We start from the raw sequence: 27,307 nt of genomic DNA, 5'->3' as shown, positions 1-27,307 counted from the left end.
GCCTGCGTTCATTTAATAACTTCTCAATAAATTCCTCAGAAACATGGAAATCTTTAGAGGGGTACATTTTCTGGATCCCGAGTGAAAAGGCTCTATCCATATTTTTAACTGATTCTGACCGCTTTTCTTTATCATATAATAATGCTTTTTCAGCGTTTGTTTTATGATGACGTGCATGTTTATCCCTACTTTTAAGCTGCTGTAATGCTTCTTTCTTCCAATTCTGTAACACGTCAAAGGCTGCTGGTCTAGCCTTTTTCTTTAACAAGATCGATTCTAAGTATTCAATACGGGTGATCTCAAAACTACCGTTGATTAGCCACTGAAATTCGGAGGCATGTCTGGTCTGTCTGTGCCAAATATCATTAAATACTATACTTCCAATGCCATACTTACAGTATATAGTACACGCCGGCGACCCCTCCTGTGGTGCCGGGCGGCTAAATTCCAAGGATTGTCGATCGCTGCGGAACAGAGCCCTAAAGCAGCTAGACAATTTCCCAGGCATTTCACAAAAAAATGGTGTTACCTGGTTCAATAATTGTGTCTGCAGATACAATACGCCAAATTCAAATTGTCAGGGTTAAATTAAGAGCCGGGTCACGACTGCACCTGACCAAACCTAAGGAGGACCGTACGGTTTACCAAAGAACTTGCCTAACAAATTTTACCTTGTGTTTGGTGGTTTTGGCAAATCTGCCCGCCTCAAAATTGGACCCTCGTCAAGATGCCGTGTCAGACCACACGACTATCGTCCAAGGATCGGATTGTGCAGCGCTGCCGAGGTATCGCGTCTCGATCGGTCGAGCCCGCAGAATCACACCGTCCGATCCCTGTTCGATAGTCTGCGTCAACCTTCAATGATCCGGCATCAATATTGAGGGTCCCTATTCGGGCGCCAACTGTGGAAACAGAAAAATTGATATGAGGCCGGGAAGCCCAAAGGAAACACACCAACACAGGTTACAAAGAACATACAAAGCACTTTATTCAAAAGATACAACAATTACCAAAAGTCAATTGACAAACGGATAGCTATTCGGTCCTTAGAGTAACAGAACGAACTATCAACGGTAGTTTGCCGTGTTAGTGTGAGAGACCGTACATTGGGATACTCTGGTTTTTATACTTTTTATCCAGCTCTGGCCAACCCCCCTCGCGGGTTAACCATTCCTAGAACCAGGCCTAGAGTTCGTTGCCAGGTCAATCCCATAATGTTTGCATTTCGATCAGTTTCGCTAATACAGTTGTTCATTTACACATAGGTCAGGGATTGGACGAGGTCTCAGTTCGCGACCCCAACAAGTGGCCTGCAGGCATATTACTTATTCATGTGTGCGGAGGTCACAACGGCCAGAATCCCACTCGAAATGTCATTCGGCCTCCATTTTGTTGTTCAGGGTGACTTCCACACTACAAGAGAACCTAAAATGGCGGCTAAATCCAAGATGGCGATTTACACAATACATTAAGGTCAAGACCTTGCCGCGGAATCTATTTACACAATGTTTTTAGACAACTTGGCGTAGGCCAACATACATTCAAACAATGCGATAGGAGGTATAATATTATTTCGATTTCGACACTCCTAAATCTAGACAGTGATGGGATCCCTGTATGAATCCTCAGGAATTCCTGCACTGCCGGGGAGGGGAGCACAGTCAGCTGGGCAGGCCTTGATTACTCCTGGGTCCAGTTTAAGGCTGTTTTACATTGAAGCCATGAGTGGAAAGACCAGCAAGGGAGATGTTCTAGAAATATAGGGAACCTGAACAAATGGCTCCCAGAAGCAGGGTGTACAAAAGAAGGCAGCGGCATGGCAGAAAACGGTCCCAGGACAGATGCAATAGCTGGTTGCACACCTGGACATCCCAAACTGAACATCTGGCAGAGTGATGAACACTCACCACTCCCTCTGAACTCTGGCAACAGCCCACAGCCAAGCGGAATATCCTGTCGAAAAACAGCCCAGTACAAGTTCCAAAGTGTTGGGTGCCTTCCCACCCAGTAGATGTGAGAAGTCACGTGGAGTCCTCAAGAAATATAGACTGCTGGAGTTCTGGCAGCAGAAATTCCCAAACCACTGTACCTATCCAGTGTGGCCAGTTAAGCATTAAAAACGGCAACATCGGTGGGAATCGCTACAAAAATGTCCTTCAGCAGGTCGGCAGTTACAAGAACCAGCAAGCGTGTGTTGGGGCAGAATTTGAAGATACCCCTGTGAATGGAGCTTGACCAAAAGCCAGACAGCAGAACACAAAAAGGGGCTGGGCAGAGGGTCAGATGACCAGGACTGGCCCAATGTCTGTCCTGGGAGGATAGCTCAGGGGCAGCGCGCTCGCCTTGGAAGCAAGACACCGTGGAGCACCACAGGTTCGATCCCCGGGTCCGCACTTAGAAACCTCTGGGTATTAAGCGCGTTATAAATAACCTATCATATCATATCATAGCCACCACCACAAGAAGTGAGAGGGCTTGTGCAGGGCTCTGTACTAGCCTGAAGCAGTTGGGGGCAATATGGTGGCAACCATGATGGGCACACAACGAGCCCATATGGTCAAAACGGCCTTTTCGAACCTACCGCATTGGTCACCTAGAGAAAGGGCGGGAGTAGGATTACAAAAAACACCTTGGTACACCAATGGCTACCAAGTTTCACATTCGGCTACCAATGCAGTAAAATTACTTGCACCCTTGGAGAAGGTAAAATGAAAGTGCATCTACCTACCAACCTCTAACCTAAAGCCAAGGCTCTAACCTAAAGCCAAGGGAAGAAATTGGGTGTCTGGGTATCCTAGGGGCGACCCACTCCAGCCACCAAAGACACTGGGGGAAGCAAAAGGTTTAGAAAGTTGCCTTAGGATCCCCAAAATAGAAATTCTGACTTATTCTGTTCCAATTCTAATATTCAGAGAACAGCTTGGTTCCCAGACTGTCTCAAGTTCTTGATAGATTGGAAAGTCTCTCACATTGAGGAGTGTAGGTGTGCATTGGTGCCTTCAAAATGCCTGCACGCTGGGAGAGGCAAGTATTGATTACCAATGTGTCCGGTGGTTGGAAATGGGGCCTTACTCAAGTCTGGTCTAAATGACTTGTGTGCAGGTAGCGCATAAGAAGCGATCCTTTGAGAGCAGTTTCTCACAATTGTCTCACTCTCTTTTCGGGGTTCGAGATGCCTCTAAGAAGATCAAGGTGCAGCAGAAGATGAAGCCAAGAAGGAAGTTGTGACCGCTCGACTGGGATGCAACAGAGGCTTTTCCAGGAGAGATGTGGCCAGAACTGGTACACAAGATTGTTGAAGACTGAAAGCCACTTGTGTGTGAGCGCGATATAAATAAAATATATCAAGCAGCATGTGGAGAGGGTGCATGAAAGTGTGTAGACCCCACACCCAGTTGGCCATCGGGGCCCTGGATTTCCGATTTCTGCGAGATTACAGTGAATAGATGGGGGTTTGTGCGGCATATGGTTCCTTGTGATACCCTGCATCTTCATGTGCCACAAACTGCCACATTTACCCATTACTGCTCCTGGTGGCTTGCCTGGGTACTGGCCCCAGCAAACTTGCCCATAAGTGCAACAGTGTGGGGGTGAGTGCAGCGACATGCGAGTGTGGGAGCAAGGACAGCACACCGACCTAAAGATGTTCCTCCCCCTCCCAGGCTTGGCTTATCTGGGTGGCTACCGTAGAACGTTGGGATTCTTCTCTGGGCATGGAACCCCATCGGCCAATCCCCACGTGCATTCTACAGGATCGAACCCTTTCCAGTCTGGGAGATGGTACAGTTGTCCCTGGGCCCTTTTGGGGTCAAGGATCCTGATGACTTTATGCAGGCTCCGTGTTTGCTAACTTGGGCATAGGTGGTACCCTCATGGCCTTGTGTTACTGTGAACTTTAACTGTGGGATACACAAAATCCCAGATGTGTTGTTGATCTGGGAGGCGGCTCTAGTTTTACCACATGATGGCCTACTCTGGCACTACAGTGTTCAGGGCCTAGGTATTTGGACAATCGTGTTCGGGGCCTCTTAGATGTGAGTACATAATGGCCAGCCACCATTAGTTTCCCTCCTTATATTCAGGGGCTGCGCTGTGGTGGTGAACAATGTGCCTTCCATATGCTGGTGTAGCCTACTTTAGTTTGCAGGTGGGCATGGTGCGAGCTAACGTCAGTACTGATGAGAGGCATGAGCTGGGTGGCCAAGAAACGGTGTCCCATTATCAGGAAGAAAGGTGAAATCCTGGTAACAAAGTGTGCTGTGTTATCATATTTAAACTCTGCCACCCACAGGACATGGCACAGTCCTTGTCAGACAGAGAGGGTGCATTAAAGATATTGTTCTAATGATTGGTACACTGTCTGAGTGCGTGTATTGCGTCTATAAGGGAAGAACACCAACACTTGCGTCCCCCCAGCTCCTTCTCGCAATAACCAATAATTGGACTCAAACTAACAGAAGAGATATACACACACACTATATAAGATTATAAGAATTGGCTCATTATAGGCCGTTTATTCATATCATACAGCTAATAATAAACAAATAGAACACTAATACACACAAACAGGTATACTCAGATAGATTAGAATATAAATGTCATCACCGTGATCCACGAAGCACAGGAAAACTTCATCTTGGCCAACAAACACTGCTTAGTCCCTCAGCAGGTGGGCAAAGAGATTGCTATGGTCAACGGGGTCTGAAGCGGAGCGTCCTCCCTATCAGCGAGACTGCAACACCCAGGGTGCAACATCCAGCAACCACCTTTCCGTGATGCCCTCTCTTTTATGGGGCACCCCCCCCTTCCAAATTACGCTCTGCCCACGGCCGAAAAGCAGATCACAAGTCGAAGAGTCAAAGGGTGGGAAAAATCCAGTTGAAAGTGGAAAGGCCCAGCGCTTCTCGACTTGCATGCATTCCCAGACCCCTTGTCGTGCAGCTGCAGCGCACTCCTACTCACCTTCTGTATTCGTCCTTCACTGGACAATACAATAACTATTCTCTGTAGTCAGTCTGCTTACACAATATCTGTGACCTTTCTCTGTTTTCCCTGCTACTTGTTCATTCTGTGAGCCCTGTGGAAGAGCAGACGTTATTACCGCAATGGTAGATGAGTGTTCAAAATGGCTGCGCATCGACGCGATGTTATTCTGGCTCGCATTTTACACACTAGCATTACAGGGTGGTAGCTGTTTGATCAACTGATGTTTATTAGTTGAATTTTACAAAGAACTCTCCAGAAATGCACTTCCCCCGTTGAGGATTACAGATGGTGATCCATGGAGCTTGAAAACATTTTTTAGCAGAATATTAGCCAGCACTCACACAGATGGCAACTCTTCAGTGGCACAAAATTGGCAATTTTGGAGAGGTGGTCAGGCACCAATTGGTAATTGAACAATCATTTCTAGTGATAATGTGCCTGTGTCTTTGTGGGATTGCTCACTGATGCAGGTGGTGGGTCAGAAGAAGGAATCAGGCTCTTGGAGGAGATTTCCAAAGTACTTTTATTTAAATGGTAAGAGAACGGGCTTGCTTTCCCTATTCTAAATGGGTTTCCCTACCTATTTAAAGGTGCTTGTTGTTAGGACAGTTCTCCAGCATGGGGTCTGGCATGGATTCACATGCTCATGAATATTCCCTGTCATCAGGCTGGGAATCCTCGGTAAAAGAAATAGTTTCACTTTCACTTACAAACTGTATTTCTCTTCTAAACCAATCACTTTGGGTCATACTGCCCCCAGGCAATGACTGCCCCTCCTCTGGCAGCCATCTTCAGATTTTTACAGCACGTTCAAGTATTGGGAGTCCTCGAGTTTTGCTCCATGAGCTATTCTACGGTTTTTCCCGCTTTTTCGAGAAAGTCCTATTTTTGTCAGAGCCCGTGTGCTCTTTCTCTACATCGGCCGAGAAGCGGTGCTCCATTTGTCAGTGAATTTCGATGGCCCTCAAGGGTGGCCCTCAAGGGCAAGGATCATTGTGTTTTTGTCGAAAGTTCCAGAAGGCCATCGGGCCTACTCCGCATTACCGACCATGTCGGAAGAGAAGAAAGAGGGAAGCTCCCTTTTAAAGCTCTGCTCCAGCTGCGGACTGCGGAACGTGTTTGTGGAGGACAAACACCTTCAATGCCTCTACTGTCTCCATCCGGACCACAGAGAAGGAGATTGCAAAATGTGCCTCTGGTTCACCAAGGCCTCTGCCCCGTGTCCCAAGCTGGGGCATGTCTCACCCAGGACTGCCCGGTCCGAGGGGCTGGCTTCTAAGTCCATTGAGGGCCCCCCATCTGTGGGGGCCCAAGACAAGGCCAGCACCGCAAGTCTGTTTCCAACGGGGTCGCTGCGCAAGCGGGTCCAGCGATGTGCAGGGTGCAATCAACCTCACCATCTGCCTCCATCTGAAGCCATCGATCCAGCTCCTCCTCCAAGAGGAAATCGGCTGCGGGAGAAAAGGCAGGCGATCTGCGTATGCAGGCCCAGGCGGTGCAAGGAAAATCATTGTTGACGATCGAGATGGTGGCAGACGCTCTCACGAAGGCCAGGGGGGCTGACCCAGTGAAGGTAGGCTTGCGGCTCCCAGAGTATCCTTACCTCTGAGGCGGGAGGCCGGCATGGAGAGGACACCAGAAAGGAGGATGCCGTTGCTAAGCTCAAATACGACCCCTAAGGATGCAAAAAATTGGGTGGGGCGAGGAGACCGCAGGGCAGGCCGTACTCCAAGGCACGGATAGCTCTTCCTCGGATGAGGAAGACCAGGAGCCCATACCTACAATCCACGAGGACGTGGGGGACGATGATGGAAACACTGATGAGGACAATGGCGGAAATGCCGACGGCGGTGCAGGGTCGAGTACGCCTACCGAAAAATATGAGCGGGCACCACTGACTTACTTTACACTCGTATAACGATATATGCTTTTCCTTGTGCAATTAATGGCGAACCCAAGTGACCCCGTGTACACCACGCTGGAATAATATGAACAGAAAAACGATATATGCGTATATTGGTTGAGGAAGCAGAATTCAAAACAATTGCCAGTGCATTTCGGACCTGGAATTATGGTCCTTCATCAGGGCGAATTCTATAGTGCCAAGGAAAACAAAAATACTAGTTTTAGTTACTGATAATTAGGGTTAACGATTTTCACAGCAATACATCAGTGCAAGAATAATATGAGTTCTGTTTAAGCTAAATGAGATACATTAACAATGCCAGCCAGGTACCTGTGATTGGATGAACCTCTACCTCGTGTCTTTATGCGGTATACAACCGCTCCAAAATATTCACCACTTGAGGACTTAATTCCTATTCTGGAGTTCACTGTTCAACATTCATATTCATGTAGAGTCCTAATGCAGATTACGCTGCTGTTTATCTTTCTCCCAAACTGTCGTCTGACCTCCTATGTGTCTGCTTGAAGTGCTTAACAAATGAGGTATTGCAAGGCCATAGATAGCCTCAGTTTCCCTTAGGGATTTCAATGGCTCTACAAAATGTGAAGTGTGTAATCAATATTTCGAAAACATGGGGAGTAAAAGATATACCATACTACTTGATGCCAGGTCCCTTACCTCTATATTGCTATATAAGCCGTAGACCTGCTTAGTTGGTAACAGCGGTCATTCCTGCTGCGGTTCGTTTAGCCTTAGTGAAAGCATTACCATGATGACGCGATTGTGTTGTCTATTGTCCCGGCAACTATACTCCTGTGGTTAACTAAAGAAGGGTAAGCATTAATGTTACGGTCAGTTGCTGTGATAAACATAGTGCACAGGGTCATATTGGATTAATCAAGGATTCGAAACAGAACACTACGTTTAGAACGCTAACCTGAATGTCAGCGCCAGCATCCTATTAATGTCATAATTGAATCCGCTGTTTGGTATCATGTGTTACCCAGTTTGTTATTCCCTGTCTGTCTACTAGTTATACTTACAGACGAGTATTAAGGACATATAAATGTATGTCTAACCCTGTATGTCTAACCCCCTCAGAGGTAGATAATAGATCAAAGAACCGTGATGCTTCTACTGATAAATTACTCACACTGTTAGTCGACATCAGTAGGTGAATGGTAGATCTAAGGACTGTAATATTATTACAGAACAATCTTTTGTACTATTGTCAGCATTGGTACCAGAACTTGTTACTACTCTGCAGCGTTGACCGTCAAGGCGAACGGCGCACTGGCGATCCTGGTAAAATACGACGGGGAGCTGTGGTTCAAACTGGCCCCGATTCTAGAGTTCCTACCCAATGACGAGAGGGTTTCACGGGGATTCACGTGTACCCGTACCTCAATGACTGGCACATCCGGGCCAGGTCAAGGGAAGTAGCTGTCAAATACACAGGAAGGACCATCTGGCTGCTGACGGATCTGGGATTCTCCATCAATTATCCAAAGTCCTGCTTGACACCATCACAGAATGCATGGATCCTGTATTGTATTGTAATTTGTAAAGCGCACGGTCGCCCGGAGGCATCATGGCGCTAAAGAAAGGGGCTACTCAGCCGAGGAAAAAACCGATGGAAGACCAGGGATTAAAACAGGTAGGTTTTCAGAGCTCTTCTAAAACCAAGATGGTCAGCGGTGGCTTTCAGTGGCACGGGGAGGCTGTTCCACAGTTTAGGAGCAGCAATAGAATGCTGTGAGTTGGACACAACATGGTCACCTGCCTGGCTTTGCCCTTTCGGGAGAGGATAGCAGATTTACTTGGGAAGGTGGAATGGCTATTGTCACTGAAGGCCGCCACGGTCGGGACAATCAAGTTGTTGCTCAGCATGCTGTTGTGCATCTACCTTATCCAGCTCTGCAGGTTACGGATGCAGCCTCTTCAGGAATTCCTGGGTGCTCACTGGGTACAAGTGTCTGGATGCTTGGCAGACAAGATGCCTCTCCACAAGGAGCTCCTTCAGGCGATAAAATGGTGGGGCGTCCACTCCAACGTTGCCCAGGGCACAGGGTTTCAAACCCCTCCCCCACCCATATCAGGAGGGTCACCAAGGACGCTTCCCTGGAGGGCTGGGGAGCCCACACCAGACGTCTGCATGCCAGAGGCCTGTGGCTGCCGGAGAAGGATCTCCACATCAATCGGGCAGTGTTCTGGGCTCAAGTCATTCCTTCCGTCCCTGAAGGGCAAAGTGGTGAGGATCTTCACAGACAACACCACCACGATGTTCTACATTAAGAAGCAGGGGGACATCCGATCCCCAGGGCTCTCCAGAGAGGCACAGCCTTGTGGCACTGAGCCATCGTCCAATAGATTTTCCTCATCCTCGTTGACCTGGCGGGCGTCAAGAACCCAATCACTGACTCCCTCGCAGGGAGCTGCGCTCATGCCACGAGTGGGAACTTCAGCAGGATCAGGTGGACTGCATATTCCTCAATTAGGCAGACCCCAGATCAATCTCTGTGCCTTGGCGGTGAACTCCAACTGCCAGAAATTCACAAGCAGTTTCCACCAGCTGAGGAGCATGGGGGACACATTCACTTTCGCTTGGGAAGGCCTGTTCTTATAAATGTTGTTAGGAAAGATTTCCATTCATGGGTAGTTTTCCCTCCAATTGTGAACTCCCCAACTTTTTGCTTTTGTCTGTCCATCCTAGCCTGACTTTTACCAGTGGAGCCCAGGCTTCTGCTGTACTCCGCTGGGCGTTTGCTCATCTTATTAAAGGGAAACTGACATGCCCTTCAGACTGTCAGTACTGGGAGACTTTGTGCACAATGATCCTTCCAGTACAGTGCACAGGGGTCTCATTTTCATTTTTAAGGCCCTAGACACCCTCAGGATTGTTGGTCAATGTACAAGTGTGCCCAGGACAGAGCCGGTGGCAGCAGTTACTTAAAAAGCATTTTGAAAGCATGTTTGACTCTTTTCAATGGTCCAAACTGTGTTTACTGCGTTTGGCCTAGGACAGTGGGCAGTGCCTAAAATGGCCATTTTTATTTTATTTATTTATTACATTTGTTGTACGCCCAAACCCAGGGGTATCACAGCGTATTTACACGTATGCTTGAAAGTACCATGAGGTCCTTTGTTTTGTCCCTTTGTTTTCCTGGGCTGCATTACAGCTTTTCCCTTTCGGGGAGGTATTGGCACACTGCCAGGTCTCCCTGGTGGGAAATAGCTGTAACGCAGGCCAGCCAGAGCCACATGAGGACAGTCCCAGACCAGGTTTCTGGGGAGAATCTCATCAGATTATTCACATAATCCGGTCAAAGTTTTTTTTTTTATTATTTATTTTTTTAAATCCCCCAAATTTTACTTTCTTGTAGGGTTGGAGTACTGTATGGGGTACTATTCGGTGGGAGGGCTGCATTCATACTTGGTCAAGCCCTTCTTGTATTGGCAGAGCCACTTCGATCTGATGTTCTACTAGTCGCTCCAGGATGGACTCTAGCGTACTCATTTCGATGTCTGGGTTAACCGAGGAGGAAGACTCCTCGGAGTAGCTGCTTCCTGTTTCATTCCACTCATCAGAATTTTCAAGGAGTTGGGATTTATCTTCTGACTTTTCTGCCTGGTCTGAGTCATCGGACAGTTTGGAGTTACAGACTCTGGTCTGTAAGGGTGCATCACGGACAGTGTGGTTTTATGCCCAAGAGTGGAGTTGGTGGGAGTTTATCGATGGGTGTTGCCATATACTTTTGGGACTGTGGGATCTGACTCTATATCAGCACTTTAGCATCCCACTTTTGACACCATACGTGGTGGGTTTGAATAGGGAGTCAGACACTTGAAGGTCATTTCCAAAGTACTTTTATTTAAATAAGAGAATGGCCTAGTTTTCTCTAAGGTGCTAGTCCGTCATCAGAAAGTGCAAAAGAAAGAAACGTCCTCTGTCCAAATCTGGTTCTACCCTGAGTCCACCAATAAAACTAAACTGAAACTGTTCCAGGAGACTGGATTAATTCTCCTGATATATCAGTCTTTTCTGACGGCTTCTATATAGCAATGTCTTTATTCTGGTATTTATCTAGCAGAATATTCCATAATAGTCTCTTTATTTTTTTGAATTAACTCTTGTAATTCCTCTACAACCTTCTTGGACTTAATATTCTCTTTAACAAAGTGTTTAGGCCAACCTTCCTCTTGATACTTTCTCACTTGTTGGTTGGAGGTTTTAGATCTCCCACAGTCTATTGATGCAGGTTCTCTCAGCTTGGTTGTGGTCTCTGCCCACTTGATGTTTCCCTACTTATGGATTCTCTCTTTATCGCTGTCTTGATATTGGGCAAATCTTCCTCGGGACCAGCCCTTGGGAGCAAAAATTACCCAATTCAGCCCAAAATACAGGTTCTATTTTGCCGAGCAGTGAACTCATGCTAGTGACAAATGACACCTTCAATAAGTTTTAGTATTTTATTCTAAACAGTGAATTTCAGCAACATCTTGGGATTCAAGTTAGAGAAGATTACAAAGCACAAAACTTAGAGAAATGCAAAATATAGAGAAACATAGAACTTAGAAAAACACAGTCTTACGCCCCTTCAATCAGCACTGGGAGACCCTGGCCCTCATAAGCTAGTTGTAACCAGCCCCGCTCAGAGGACAGCGCTGCTGAGTGCCGACAGAGCCATAAATTCCGGACACTTGATCTTGCTCGAACCAAGTCCACAGATCGATCTCCCACCTGAGTCATGTGGGCATGCATTTTTATAATCTCGTGCTGTCAGTCCATGACGCACAGTTCCAGAAATTTCCCTATGCAAAATATAGGCTTGCTCATGGAAAAACCCAACTCTGTGAATTTCCACTGTGCTCCTTTTCTGTGCCCCTCCCTGCTTGGAGCCCATCTGCGCGAAAGCTCAGGAATGTCTTATCAGTGCCTTCCCAGAGAAAGGAAGATTAGTTTACGAAGCCATGCAGGGCTACAGTTAGAAAGGCAGAATATTCTAAGAGAAGCCGAGATGAATTAACCCCATGTGAGCAAGCTCTAAAAGGCATGCACTCATAGCTTAGTGTTCATAGCGCTTACATACGCTTATATTAAGTCACTCTTCGTAAGTACTGGGACAAGTTCCTCTAATTGTCTTCCTTTGCCCTTGTGACCTCCCACTTTTCCCGTTCTCCCCGTCACCCCTCTGCAGACTGGGCTATGTTGCAGGTTCTTGCATTCGCTCAGGTGCTCTTCTCCGATACTGGGTTTCTCCGTCCTTATCTTCATTGCTGTTGGGGAGATTTTTCATTTTTTATGCCAACTTCCCTCTTGAGACCTCTATCACTTTTTGCTGGACTCTTGGAAACGTTTTCCTATTCTCCTGAATGAGGGGAGCCTTTTACCCCTCATTCATTCGTTTTGCTCTTAATCAGTGAACCCTTGTTCATTCTGCTTTACTTTATTTTTATGGAGTTTTGCTTTCCTACATACTTTTTCAAGGCATCTGTAATTTACTTTTGCAGCAATGTTGGGAGCCCTTTGAGCTTTCCTTTTGATATTGTTTTATTTGCTAGAAGGATATATGTTAACTTTTTTCCCTTTGTGAGATCAATACAAACCACCCTATGTGGAGTACTGAGGGGATACCGAATATCCCCTTTCTCACTGCTCCTATTAGTGACAAGCATACAAATATGGCTGGTGGCAGTGGACATGTTCTACCGACTTTTGTGTGATTTTTTACCGCAGGCACCACAGATGTGGTAAAACACAGAAGTGTCACCATTGAATCAAAATGGTGGCTTCTTTCTTTTATCCCCATTTTCTGTGTGCTTGTCCTTTCTTGGTCCTTCTGCCATCCTGGTTGGGGAGGTCCTGGTTTGAGTTTTGTCTTTGGTGGGAAACCTTTGTGTAGCCAGCCAAGGATTGTGTGTCTGCGAGGACAGGAAATGGGGGAGGATAGCAAAACTCTGCTATCCTTTGTCTTCTGGTGTGCCTGAGAGAATCCTGTTCCCACTGGGGGTCTGGCTGTCCTGATTGGACAGCCACCTGCCCATTTCTGTAAACTGCCGGGAGAGTTTGAAGAGGATTAATGAATTCCTTTTAAAAGGTGAGGATCCTGATGCAGAAGACAAGCCAAACACTGGAACAGAAGAACCAAAAAAGACTACCAGTCATGCCTGCAGCCCCTTGCAGCAAACGTAAAGCTACCTGTGCTGCCCTGACCCAGTTTTTGAATCGACAGAAGAGCTCTGAAGAGGGTGACTCCTTCCCTTTTGCTGCTGAGACCAGTCACCCATAAGATATCCTACAAATTGACCTTCCTGGGCTACAAACCGCCAATACCCTGGGACCTCTGACTGCTTTGAGGTGCATTATCCTCCCATGAACACATTCTCCAGACATTTCGGTGGACTCCTTCAGGACCTCCAGAAGCAAGATTCCCATCCTCAAGGTCTCCTCACCAGAATCAAGGACCGAGTAAGTGAGGCAAGTCTTTCAGCTATGAACCGTTCCCATTTGGAACCTGTGAAAAGATGCCAAAACTGTAGACCGATGTTTCAGTACAAAGACCACTTTGCTGGAAGCCCTTTCTCTCGACTGCTGCTGCGACATCCCTTCCAGAGTCCGTCTTTGAGTTGCCACAATCAAGGAACTGGAGACCCGTCCACCGCTGCTGCACCGTGAAGGAACCCAGCTGCATCTTCACAACCTTTGTTCTATGCATTGGAATGCTCTTCCTCTTCTCTCTACGCTCTATCACTACTTATTCCTTATTTTGCAAATCGTTGAACTCTCATCTGATCCAGCAGGGTTGATCTCAGGCTTCACTTGTCAAGCTTTCATTCTATACGATTGTACCGCTTTTTATAATGTTGCTATGTTAAGGGCTTTGGATTAAGGTGCTATATGAGTCCCAAATAAATACAAAATACAAATGGAACTCCTTCGGTACTTTGGGACTTGTGGCAGTACATACCTCAAGTCATTCTGTCGCTCCTGTGCTACTGGAGTGCTCATTCCAGTGTTTGGGTGTTCACCCATACCATTCGCCCAGTCCTAACGCTTGTGCACCCATAGGGAGCAATTCCCAAGGTCCATGAAGCATTTTTGACTCTCTGATGCAGTCTACTTACTTGTAATGGAAGAATCCTTTGCACTTAGTTTTTTTTTCTGCTGCTGTGCCTGATCTGCTTTTCCTCCCATCTGACTTTGAAGAACTCCTGCCTAGATAGGGATTGACTGCTAGAGCCATAACCCACCTGTATCTCCCTGTAACTAAACTCCCCTCAAGTAACGGCGCCACGATACCCGTTGGCTGCTTGTGCACTATACATATGTAATAAATAAATAAAAGATTATCCCCAAAACATGGAACAACGCGGTCATTGTCCCGGTACAAGAAGGGAGCCCGCAACGAGCCCGTCAGCTACAGACCCATCGCTCTCCTTGACATTATAGGTACGATCTTTGCAACGCATCTATTGGCCCACTTCAAATCGTGGGAACAAAACAGCCCGTCGAACGACTTCCTACAAACAGGCTTCCAAAAAAACGGGAGTACTACGATCAATATCTTAATCCTCAACATTTTGAAAGCCAAGGTAAAGGAAGGGGAGCCCAGGATCTTTCTAGCCTTCGTGGACCTATCGAAGGCCTTCGATAAGATTGATCGTAACAGGTTATGGTCGAAACTCCATCACTGGCACTGCCCGGACGAGGTGCTGGAGCCAATAAAAGCCCTCCACGAGAAGACGAAAATCGGGGTCAAATTGAATCACCAAGGGACTCTATCTGAAGAGATTGAAGTTCATAGAGGCGTAAAACAGGGTTGTCCATTGGCCCCCGCCCTATTCATTGCATTTTTGGGAGATTACGGCCAGATAGAAAGTAAAATCAGGTCATTCCCCCCTAAAATAGGGAATACAGAGATCCCGCGATTGCTGTACGCAGACGATGTCATACTAATTGACCAAACTCCAGTCGGTCTCCAGCGCAAAATTACAAACCTGGCAAAGTATATCAGCGAAAACAACCTGGAGATCAAGGAGTCCAAAACCAAGATTCTGGTCTTCGAAAAAAATAATAAAAGAACTAAACAACATGCATGGTTTCTTGAGCACACCGAAATCGAAACTGTTAAAACCTTTAAATACCTAGGTGTTCTGTTGGACTGTTCTGGAGGAGACTTGGCTTGGCAACTTCAACTATGGGAGAAAACCAAACGGCTGACCACCCAAGTAAGAGCTGTGGACAGAAAATATGGCAAATTTTCACTCACGCCAGCCATAACCTTCTATAAAACAAAGGTGGTCCCGTCAATAGTATACGGCGCCGAGTCATCTCTGTGCTTACCTCGGCAGCTATGGTCCAAACTAGAGGGTTACGTGTGGAAAAGGGTCCTCGGTGTACCCAAATCCACCGCCATGCCAGCAATTAGGCGAGAACTGGGCCTAGTTTCCCTGGCGTCCATGGTGGACCAAAGTGCGATGAGGCTATTTAGAAAAATCATCATGTCTGACACCCTGCAAATATATGAAACCTTGAGGAAAGAAAAAGAGCAAGGTAAATGTACCACCTTGACCAACTGGGCGAAGAAAAGGGAAAACGATCTAGCCCAAATAGCCTGCTCCGAACAAGACCTGAAGGAAAATCCAGACCGCATCAAGCGCAAAATCGAAGATTGGCATTGGATCACCACAGTGGAAACGGCGACGAAAAACAAACTTTTATCCAACCTACCGCCCACGTTTAACAAATTAAAGAAGCCACTAAACTATTGCCTAAAATTCCCTGATAAAAAATTGAGAACCATACTTCTGAAAGCCAGATTGAACCTACTCCCGACACGGGAAATTATGGCCATTCGTGACCCAAATACCGTCAAGACTCTGCAAAGACCAGACTACGATCGAATCTGTCAAACACCTAGTGATCGACTGCCCTATGACCAGGGAAAACAGAATAGCCTACCTGCGCCCTCTGATCGAGAACGCCTGGATCTTGGAGCCCGACGAGTGGTGGGATAGACTAATCGCAGGAGAGGAAACGAGTTGGGCAGTGGCAATGGCCAAGCTAATTGAACTAGCGATGAAAGAAATAAACTCCCAAGGAACTCCAGTGCATCCACAGCAAACGACAGATTCTCTTTCTTCACCCTCCACCGTAAGTCGCAACGCACGAGTGGTGTCTCCGGAGTAAGCATCCGTTGGAGAATAACCTGCGGTGGCGTTGCGTGAAGCCATTCCCTCCATAATCAAAGAAAGAGGACAATCTTTCACAACTTTTGATAAAACTAAGTTCCTTAAAAACTGAGTCAATATTTCAATAAAAAAAAAAACAGCCTCTGAAAAGTATTACAAGGTTTTTAAAGTAATTACCTATTATGGGTGTTGAATAACCCTTTTTATTCCTACAACAAAACATTGTCTGAGTGGCTATAAGAAAGTGATTTTACTGACCTTGATCTGTGTTCATAACCTGAAATACTATATTGTTTTCCTATTATATTTATATGAAATGGTACTTACTAACCTGAATAACATTGTCCTTGTGTATATTAAATAAATAACTATTTTGCCATATCTAAAGTGGTGTAAGTTTCTTTGGGCCTAAATATTGTAAGGAAGGCATGGTAGCAAACAGTGAAGACAGACACAAGTGATCACAGTTCAAGGGTGTTTATTGAACTTCAATGGGTGGGTAAAACGCCTAATCTAAACCTAAATAGAAAGATGGGAGCAAGCTATGACCATCATAACGCAGTCCTAGTGGAGACTGTCAAAATTAAAGGGCCTGTACTAATAAACGATTTACAATCCTTACTTCTAAGTGCAAACATCCTGATTCATCAAATTATTTGTGCGTAAAGCGCACATTTGCGCGCCATTCTGCCCGAAAATCCCTGTTTGAGGTATGGGGATTTTCGGGAAGAATGGTGCGCAAATGTGCGTTTTATGCGCAACTAATTCCATGAATCGGGGGCAAAGTGGTGTGGGATAACAATGTACGCAAAAGAAAAGTGTTCAAGAAATGTTATGTTGGGATAGTTGAGCAGTTAGCTTCCCTTCCCAATGTTTTCAGCATGGGGGAAGCTGGCACGTGTGAGTTTCCCACACTCTAGATTCTTGGCCACGAGGTAACAGTTAGGCATCAGGGCCTTCCGCCAAAGTATCTCCGCAATGACCATCTCTTATTGCAGAGGGTCTGATGCAGCAAACAAAACATAAATGTTTCTTTCCTTTGTCAGGGTTTCACTTTCATAAGTTCAAGACTGGTCTCCCTTTTTCGGGCTCGGACCATGAATCCCCATCATTGGGGCCAAGATCCCTTTTGATACCTGAATTCAAGACTTTCGAATGTGCAATGGGTGTTGCTTAAACTGTTGCAGGACCACTTTGATTTAATTTACACAATTTACACTTCACATCGATCTTCTATTTTCATTTCCTTTTGTCAAGATGCTGTACATTGACCATCGATTGAGCACATTCACAGTGCAGGACCACTCAGTCAAGCGCTGATGAGTCTCACAGTGGCTAAAAACCACAGAACAGGTTATCATGCCATGTTTTTTTCGAGAGGGCGCCTACTATCATTTTTACATTTTTGTAAGGATCTTGGGGTTGGCCACCATAAGTTACCTGGGGGAACCCAGATGTGGACCCCTTGCTCACTGTGCTCAGAGAGGCACAGCTCCACCTCTCTGATGAGGCCCAACAAAGCTGAAACACATGTATTGGGTTACTGTTGGTACTCTTGTTCAAAGGAGGTTTGCCTGGCATTTCGGTGCTGGACTGCCCTTGTGGGCAGGACAAAGACTGATATGCAAATGGATATTCCTCCTTTGTGAAAAGTACAGTGCGCTAAAAGCGATGTCTGCGGACTCTCACATTGTCTAAAAGTAACGGCTTCATGTCAACGAGGTCAAAGGTGTTACCTCTCTCAGCAACCTCTCGTGCCTGGCTGTCTTTCCCCCCCCCCCCCCCCCCCCCTTGTTCAACTGCCAACTTGAAAGTGCTGTACCTTTGTGTGTTTTGCCTCGCTCTGAGTGTGCTCTTTTGCTCCACCTTTCATCCATGTGGGGAAGTGTAATGGAAGTCGGGTGTGAGTGATTGTCGATAAATGCATGACCTCGCCGGACCTTAGTATTGGGACATGTCATGTACACAGCTAGGGTTTGAGTCTGTTTTCTCCCAGAGAGGACAGTCCATGTAAAAGTGTTCATGCAGGAAAAGGGTGGGGAGAGGTGGGAGTTTCTAAATATTCCATTGGGTAGGATGGGACATAGGTGTTACTGGGAAGAGAGGGATACCGTGTCTCACCTTCCGGTGTCCCATTCCCTGAGGACCCCTCCCCCAGGTGATTCCCCTGCTCTGGTCCACCCCCAGGAACTGGATCCAAAAGCGATGGATGTGTCCTGGCCACCTGGATGACAAGTCCCCGGGGACTAGCGGGGTGAGACACCTTCTGGTTTCTCAGAGTATTTATTGCGTTCATTGTACTTGCCTAAAGCTCACATCCTCCTCCTATTATAAGCCTGGTACTCTGCCATTCTATCAAACCTCTGAGTAATACAGACTTGGACTAGAAGTTGGAGCCTGTTTACTTTTTTATTTTATGTATTTTATTTATATTTATATAGCGCGCAAGTAGCCCATGGGCATTGAGGCGCTGTTACTTGCAAGAGCTTAGTTACAGGAATAGAGGCATTGAGTGGTACATTATGAATTCCAAAAGGCATAGAGCTGATATTTTGGTTGGTACATCTAGTCATTAGAATACAGTTTATGCATTAGGAGCATATGAAATGTATTCAACTGGTGCAAGGCATCTTATGTGAATAAGATGGTTTGCATGGTTTTGCGAAAGGCGCTGAGAGAGGTACTAGAAAGAGTATGTTACAGTAGTCTAGCCTAGATCCAGTGATGGCTCTGGCTATGTTAGTGCAGTTCTCTTTAGAGAGAAAGGGCCTGACTGCGTTGATTAGTTTGGCATGGTATGCAGCTGCAGAGGCTATAGCGTTGACTTGTTTGTCCATGGATAGGTTGGAATCCAAGTAAACTCCAAGGGTTTTGACAGGTATTTTTATAGAGTCTATGGTGAAATTACTGAATTGGGAGTCTAGATTTTTCAGTGTGTCAGGTGAGCCTACCAGGAGGAGTTCAGTCTTGTTGGAGTTGAGGCATAGCCCATTGTCTGCCATCCAGGCTTGGATGGTGTTGTAGAGGTTGTTGAGGGTCATGGAGTCAGTGTCATAGTTGCCAGTGAGGGTGAGGCGGAACTGTGTATCGTCGGCGTAGTTGGTGTATGAAATGCCCATGGCGCTGAGGATGAGAAAAAGGGGTTGTGTGAAGATGTTGTAGAGGGTGGGTGAGAGGCAGGAGCCTTGGGGCACACCGCAGAGAATGATAGTTGGTGATTTGTAGAGGGTGGGTGAAAGGCAGGAGCCTTGGGGCACACCGTAGAGAATGATAGTTGGTGAGGCGGAGGCTAGGTCCGAGAATACTTGCATGGTTCTGTCTTGTAGGAAGGAGGTGATCCATGCTGTGGCTTCAGGGGAGAATTTGGCACTAGAGGAGAGGTGGTGGCATAAGACGTCATGATCCACAAGGTCGAAAGCCGCGGATAGGTCGAGAAGTAAGAGAAGTGTTGGTTTGCCCATGTCCCTGGCATCGTCCATTTGGTTTTTCAGGTCAAGTAGGGCGGTTTCAGTCCCATGTCTGGGGCGGAAGCCAGATTGGCAGAGTCCTAGGAGTTTGTTCTCTTCAATGAAGTGTTGAACCTGCAGGTAGGCTGTTTTGTCCAGTATTTTGAGGAGGAAAGGGGCGGTGGTGATGGGTCTATAGTTGTTGGGGGAGGTGGGGTCGAGAGTTGTTTTTTTTTAAGAGAGGGTGGTCCCAGGCTTCCTTGAGGGAGGCAGGGACTTTCCCTGTAGCAAAGGAGGCATTTACAAAGGCTGTAAGGAAGGGAGCTAATGCTTCAGAGCAGTCTTTGATAATGGTGGCTGGGCATGCATCACCTTTGCAGTTGGAGGGTTTGATGTTCCTCATTATGTTGGTGATGTCTTTTTCTAGAATGGGTTTGAATGAAAAAGGTTGGGGGGGATCCAGAGCTGGTTGTGGGACAGGGGTGTGTGTGTTGGGTAGGGCTTGCTTAGTGGCAAGTATTTTGTTTTGGAGCAAGCTCAATTTATTTTTCATGGCTGTTTGTATATCATCACACCAGGCCTTGTCTTTGGTTTTGGGGGGCGGTGGTGGGTGTCTCTAGCTCCCTAAAAATGGCAAAGATTTCTTTAGTGCTGGATTGGGCTTCAGAGATTCTGGATTCAAAGGATTTGGCCTTAGCTAGGGTGATTGCTTTTTTATATCTAGTGGAGCAGGATTTAAAAGTCATCTTGTCTTTGTCAGAGTGAGACATTTGCCACTGAGTGAGAGCGGCCTTTTTTTCAATGCGGAGAGCGAGGAGGTCCGGGGTGAACAAGGAGTTGGAATGGGTGGTGGGTTTGGATTTACAGGGTTTAAGGGGGGCAACTGAGTTAATAGCTGCTTTGATGGCAACTTCATAGGCTGTTGCGAGTGTTTCTGGGTCTGAGGAAAAAGGGGTTCTGAAGGCTGGGCCTTGGAGGAAGGGCAGTAGCCTTTCCTTAGTGAGCTGACCGGAGCTTCTGGCAAGGCAGGGTGGCAGTGGTCGGGGTGAGTGGTGGAGCAGGTGGTGAGGATGCTGAAGGTGATGATGTGGTGGTCTGACCATGGGGTGGGGGAGTTTCCAGTGATGATGAGTGGGCAGCTATGTTGTGCGATCCAGTCAAGAGTTCTGCCCTGGGTGTGGGTTGGGCTAAAGAAGGTGTTATTGTAGCCCAGAGCCTTGAGGGCTGAGTCAAGGGATTTGGCTGCTGGGTCCTTACTGTCCAGGAGACCTAGGTTAACATCCCAAAGGAGAATGGCTTTTGATTGTTTTTTGAGGTTGTCAGAGAGGAGGTGGATGAGAGAGGCTTATACCAAAGGATAGTTTTATAAAGTCTTGCCAGGGGTGGACTTTAGAAAAACTCCCCTAATAATTGCGCCCTTGTCTACCACTGTCCTTCTGCCGTATGCAGAATGGGCAATTGGGAAGCTGCTCACGTTCCTAATAACCTTCGTTATGTGTGCTCGTTGGTCTCCCGATCTCAGCTTCACTTATGCCGTGCACTGTTGTACTGCTTAGAAGCTGGCCACGGTTCCAGTTACCTTCTTGGATGGTCTTGGTGCATTTGGTTGGGCGCCCTGCCCACCATGGTAGAGACATTGTCTCGCCACTGCCTGTCTCCAGTGTCTCGCTAGGACTTTCAGCTGCTCTTTGAAAAGTCACAGGTTCCATAGCTGTTTACTGGTCTGACTACTCCAGGCATGCTCATGTCAGGGACCTTCCCTGGCTTTGGATACTCTCTGCTTCTCCAGCTTTCTCCACTCATGCTATTCAAGAGATATCATTTCCTTCGTCATGCTGGCAGATTCCAGCTTTACCTACTATGTGTAGCAATTAGTCCCATGTATATTACTAGGCTGTGTAGCTGAGGGAGTTCCTCACAGGAACTGGTGTCCTTGTCACGTAAGGGAAGGATCTTGCAGAGTGGGCTCCCCTCCCCAGCCTCAAAGGGGTGGCTCCCTCTTGGGGAGAAGGGACAAATACCTTTGAGTTGTCACAGTATGTAAAGGTTCCTTTGTATTATGAGACCCCTGTGGCATTCCACGAATCCGTGCCTTCAGTTGCCCACTTTCTTGGTTCTTCTGGCGTGATGTGCTCTAGTAGTGTTATATTCTAATATGGGTTTCACAGTGTTGTTCTGGATTACCCTCTCAAAACGGTCTTGTGAGATATTTGGTGTCTCTATGGTTGCGTCTGCATGTTCTACCTCAGGCCTCACTTGACAGCAGAAATTCACGCAAGCCCAGTTAAGACTAACACAGGAAGGTGGGTCTTAGTCGCTACTTGCACCTTCGGTCAAGAATGGCAAGGCGGATGCTTTGTCATGTTGACAATGCATCCGCCTTTCTATTCTTGACCCCAGGTTGGTACGTAATTTCAAAATTATAGTTGCCATAAAACATGTTTCACCAGAGGTACTGTGCTAACGGGGCCCGTGTTGACGGAATATTCCTGTGGTCTGTCTAGATGGTAATAATGTGTTTTGATGTCTCCTCTCCTTCAATGTAGATTGAATAGGCAATAGTTCTTTGTCAGTAATTGGCTTCAGAAGATATGAACTTCTTGGACCAGCAGGCTACCAGATATATGTTGCCGGTTTCTGGAGCACGTTGGGACAGCATCGCTCTCAGTGCTGTACTGGGAGGACATGTTCATGGAGGGTATTTGTGATTCGGGTGACACAGGATAGGTGCTGAGATAAAAGCATCTTTAGGGCTTGAACTGTTTCGTCAGGCTCAGGACCCCAGCTGAATGTTCTTCCTTTATACCAGATTTCCGCAAGGTGATGCACCCCATCAAATCCCTGTTCTTAAGAAGCGTCGAAGGTTGCACCTCTTTCACTTTTGTCGATGATGGCCACTATGGCTTCCACCTTCCTTCTGTCCATAGTGATCGTTTCTGGTGTCAGGATGAATCCTGACAATTCCACTTGCTCCTCCATAAAGGGGTAATTCCTTGAGCTTGGCGTACAGGCTGCCCTTCAGTTGTTACCCCAGCACTGCTCTTATGTCACGAATGCATACTTGTAGGATTAGAGTCCTCTGTGTATACCACCGCCCATAAACCCATAAGAGAATCATTAACAAAGATATGGGGACGGGCGCTACACAAGATGAAAATCATCTGGTACTTTTCTATTCATCCCCCTCCTTGACACGTACCAGGCATTGGGCCAGTCCAGTTTCATGTAAATTCTGACATCCTGCAGTTGATTCCGAAGGTCTGTGATAAGAGGCAATAGGGAACTGTTTTCTATTGAACCCTTCTTAAAGACCCGATAATCTATGCTAGTTCAAAGCATCTCTTCCTTCTGGGTACAAAAAAGTGGGATGCGATTGTGATAGTTTGATAAAGCCGTTTGCAAGCTACCCGTCCAAGGGCTCCAGTAGTTCTTCATTCTCCTGACAATGCAAGGCATTGATTGGACCATTTTGCAGCCTGACCTTTAGATAGGATAGAATAAAGGCTACCTTGGTTCTGTTTGGACGTATTAGGTCAATAGACCTTTTTATTTTATTTTTAAACCGAAAACACAGAACGGTCATTCTAAATTGCACTGTCAGCCCTTGCGACACACACGAGTCCGGGTGGAGGGGGGGGCAGGGGAATGCCAATATTTCCATTTCTGGAGACCTAATATTGACAGAACCGTTTGGGCTTTAGAGTGGCACAGGAACTGATGTTCACATTGGTGCATGAATATTGGGTTCTTAGGAAATCCCATGAAAGCATGTGGTAGGAGCCAAGAGGTTGCTGTGACCACCTGGATGGGGCCGGTGATGGGTGTACTCATGCTAGGTGAAGGTATACCCCCTGTTGGATTCAGAGGCATGGCCTGTGCACACTGAGATGGAAGTGCTGTCTGTTGGCCTTGTAACTCCTCTATCCCAGAGGTTAAGTCTGCTGTCAAGGTGCAAGTGGCCACCTTACTGTGTTAGTCTGGATTGTGGTTGCCTGAATTTCTGCTGTCAGGTCTTTCCCCAGGGCCGACGCATCAGTACACAAGCAGAGGAATTGATGGAGTTGGGCGGGTGTAATTCATGGCTTGATGTTCTGTAACGCTTACCTGGCTTGGCACTCGTGGGGTCACTGTAGAGCACCTCAATCCCTAACCAGATTTCACTCCTTCACGGAAGATTGAAACACAGGAGTAGCTGAGCTCTAGAAGGAGAAAGGGAATTGTGGAATTTAGATATGGACCTGGTCATCTGCATCCAAAGAGGACCGGTCAAGAATCAGTGTGGTCGTGAAACGCGACAGCGATGGGTATAAGGACATGTCCCTGTGTGTGTCTAGCCTACTGCTCTGACCTGGCATCTGTGCCAAGGTGTTGGGCTAATCTGGTGCGAAACCCAGGATTTTCTTCACTGCTGGGTAGCACAGTCCGGCCGGGCAGGCCCTTGATTTAGTCCTTGGCCCCCATTAAAATATTCAGGAATAGCTCCTAGGCTATGTACAAGTTGATAGGGTAAGTGCGTATCGGTGAATATAGAATGCCTGTATACCGGAACAGTAAGTATCAATCCCCAATATGTCCTATGGTTGGGCATAGAAATGGCGCTGGAAATTGATCCTAATGGATTGTGCACAGGAAGCCTTCAAGGCTCAGTCATTTGTGGGCATTAACTCCCCTTTTCTCTGTCCTCAGGGTTTGAGATGCCGTGTACGGTAACGACGCAGCTGAAGAAGAAGCCAGGAAGATCTGTTGGCACTCCTTGGTCTGGATGGAAGAGAAGCTTCTTCAGGGGAGAGGTGGCCAGGACAGGTAAGCGTGACAGTTGGACTGAAAGCCCAGCAGCTTGTGGCGAGAGCGTTTCCCTGTTTATACACTACATTTCCAGAATGCCAAGATCTTGCAGAATTTTTTGATTGCCACAAGATTTCAATGAAAAGCTGGCGATTGCTTGGGCATGTGGTTGCATGTCATAGCCTGCAAATTCAAGTGCCACAAATGGCTCCACTGCCCTCTGTTACCAATCCACCTGGGTTACCTGGGTGCTGTGCCTAGCATCCTTATAAACAAACAATTAAATAAATAATACATATAAATCCTTGGCCCTCCCAGTACTAGTGTGGGGGGTAGGCAGGCATACGTGGTATGTGTTGGTGTGGGAGCCATTACAAAAGCGCACTCATTGGTGTTAAAGGCCACAGGGGACAACTATACGTGCCTAAGCATAGCCAGTTACCATGTCAAACAGATATCCTACATCTGAGAGCCCTTGCCTCTCTTTTTTGTGTTAGCAGTACTTTGCCAACAAATGCACTGTTAGGAAAGATTTAGTTTTTGCTGCTATCCTGCCAGAGACTTCAATGGGACACTATTTTATTACTATGATATGCTTCCTGACCGGACTTTTTGGAGGTACGTTTGGGGAGGTTGATCAGTCCCTAAGACTATCAAGTCTACTGGGAGACCCTGCTTCCTGGGTCGAATTCTTGTTATTTTTAAACTGCACACTTTACCTCAAAGTGAAATGTGGGTTGGCTACTTTGTATCCCTATAACTTTTTCTTTTGCAACTTTGTTGTTGCAGACACAATGTGCCTCATTACAAGTTTGGCGGTATTCCGGTGAAAAATCTGCCAGTGGATTTACCGTTCCTGCCACTTTGTCCTGCGGAATTACCACCGGATTACAGGTGGTGGTAGGTGATGTTAGTCCCCATTTTTTGGAGTCCATAGAGCATTTCTACTGAATTTCCGCTGGCACTAATTCCACCATCAGTAATTATGCCGATTTTAGGCAGTTAAGTGACAGATTTACCTCCAGCTCTTTGCTGCAGGTAAATCCTCCACTTCACTGCTGACCTGCTAGTACAACCGTGCGGTGATGGAACTACCACTCATCACTGACGTTATTTGCCACACCGCCATGCTTGAAATGAGGCCCAATGGTGCCGATGATTGCTATGGATATAATTCCACAGCGTTCTTTACTTTTTCCTCTTGCAGTAATAATGCCATCTAGAGTAACAGACTCTAAAGTGGACGTGCCCCCTTTTGCTATTGTGTGTCTTTGCCTTCCTCCTGCCCCATTGGGCCCGAAATTGGCATAAATTACCCGGGCAAGCAGGGGCTTTGCCTGAGAAAGCAAAGTGGCGATCTGTCTGGACCCAGTACACATCCAAGCCAATGTGTGTCTATTGCTGGACAGATCTGTTGTCCAGGGGCTTTTCCTGTTTGGCAGCTCCTGCCGGTAAGAATGGTGCGGATTCTTACCAATGCTGGGCTTGTCGGAAGGGAGGGGAGGGGGCGGCTCCAGTCCAAAACCTGAATAAAAGAAGCACTTCTGCAGCCATTTCACAGATTATCATTGGAGCCAAACCCCCTACGAAAGACAACCAAAGGCCGACTGTGCAACTGGCCTGCATTACCTCCAGCCAAGTCCTGGTGATGCCGTGCTCCTCTCTCCTGAACTCCAGAAGACTCAACAGTGCTTCGGCCACTGCTCTATTGGGAACAACCTATCCTGCACTGCTACTCAATGATCCATAACTGCTGAGCCTCTGGAAGTGTCTGGGGATCACCTGTGCTACCCCCTTGGCTACCTTGCTGCAATGGTCGCCATTCCGAGGTCATCCTTGGAATGCTGAAGATGTTCAATTTGTGGAACAAGATACCTGGCCCTGCAGTTTCAGCCGTTCAGACCATGAGCAGTGCCGTCACTGCCTGGTTGTGGTAACCACAGCTGCAACCCGAGTTCTTCATGTAATGGATGTTTCCAGAGATCGTCTTATGTGAAGTTTATCTTTTCGTGCCAAGGGTGTCTAGCTTTCCAGGTTCCAGAACAGTCTCTCAAGAGTCCAGAAACACAGACTAGCCGGAACTAATCCCAACAGCGAGTCCACTGCTCATGCTGCCACTGGACCTCGCGGAACTGGACAAAGTCTAGACGTTGGTGGGTCCAGCAGATTCTGGAGCCCCTGAAGTGGTTGCTGAAGAAAGAGGGCTAGTGTCCATACCAGTTCTCGACCCCACTCCCACTGTAGGATTGTATGCAAATGAAGTCCTAATCCCATCTCTCCCTTGCCTGACTGAGATTGGCGGTGATTTGTTCAAGCAATCACATTCTCGCAGGCTTCCTGTAGAGTAGTGGCATTAGGTGACAAACTTTACCTAACTTTTTATTCTAATTCTGGGTAATTTATCTGCAACTATTGACTTTGGCAACTTTGGAGGAGGTATTACTATGTGATATGTGAACCAAAGTACATATTGTGGAACTGGTTTCATTTCGGCAAAAAGCCCCAATTACTAGCAGGATTGGACTGGTTTAGAACTAGGGACCTTATCCTAAGTGTTCTCATGGGTGTTCAAACTGTTTCTACCATTTTACTTATCTGTCTCCAACTAGTTCCAAATTGCTAATTTGCTATGTGTCTCACTTGCATTTTGATACACCGTACCACAAAGTGTCACTCTTAAAATGGCTGACTCATCTATAACTGTTTTAAAGGTCAAGTGATGGTGTTCTCAGATTATGGGAGTATCTGTGTGCGCCTCTTAGTCGCAGGAGGGTTGGACAGTGGTCTATGGCGACAAAGGGCCTCATTACGACCCTGGCGGTCCGGGAACTACGGTACGGGTAAGCATGTCGTTACTGTAGTTCCCGGACCGCCATGCAACGGGCTGTTCTTGCGGGTGCCTGACAGGTTTTTCCTGGCGGGCTGACCGGCACCCGCGAGCACAGCACGCCGGATGCATTGGCACGACTCTGCATGTGCCGTGCATCCGACG

At 46.9% G+C, this 27,307-nt stretch overlaps 1 protein-coding gene across 2 annotated transcripts in view; it reads left to right on the top strand.

The window, feature by feature from the left end:
* The window catches only part of LOC138570265 (uncharacterized), a 326,232-nt gene that overhangs the window by 284,490 nt on the left and 14,435 nt on the right, over positions 1 to 27,307 (top strand). For both annotated transcript variants that reach the window (XM_069649033.1, XM_069649032.1), the window contains one exon: positions 24,217 to 24,333. The gene's annotated coding sequence lies outside the window, so the exon portion shown is untranslated. The remainder of the gene's footprint in view (positions 1 to 24,216; positions 24,334 to 27,307) is intronic.

The sequence above is a fragment of the Ambystoma mexicanum genome, chromosome 2q, assembly GCF_040938575.1.
Source record: "Ambystoma mexicanum isolate Mex_15411 chromosome 2q, UKY_AmexF1_1, whole genome shotgun sequence".
Classification (NCBI taxonomy): domain Eukaryota; kingdom Metazoa; phylum Chordata; class Amphibia; order Caudata; family Ambystomatidae; genus Ambystoma; species Ambystoma mexicanum.
The sequence above is the reverse complement of the archived record's forward strand: the minus strand, read 5'-3'. Positions and strand labels throughout refer to the sequence as shown.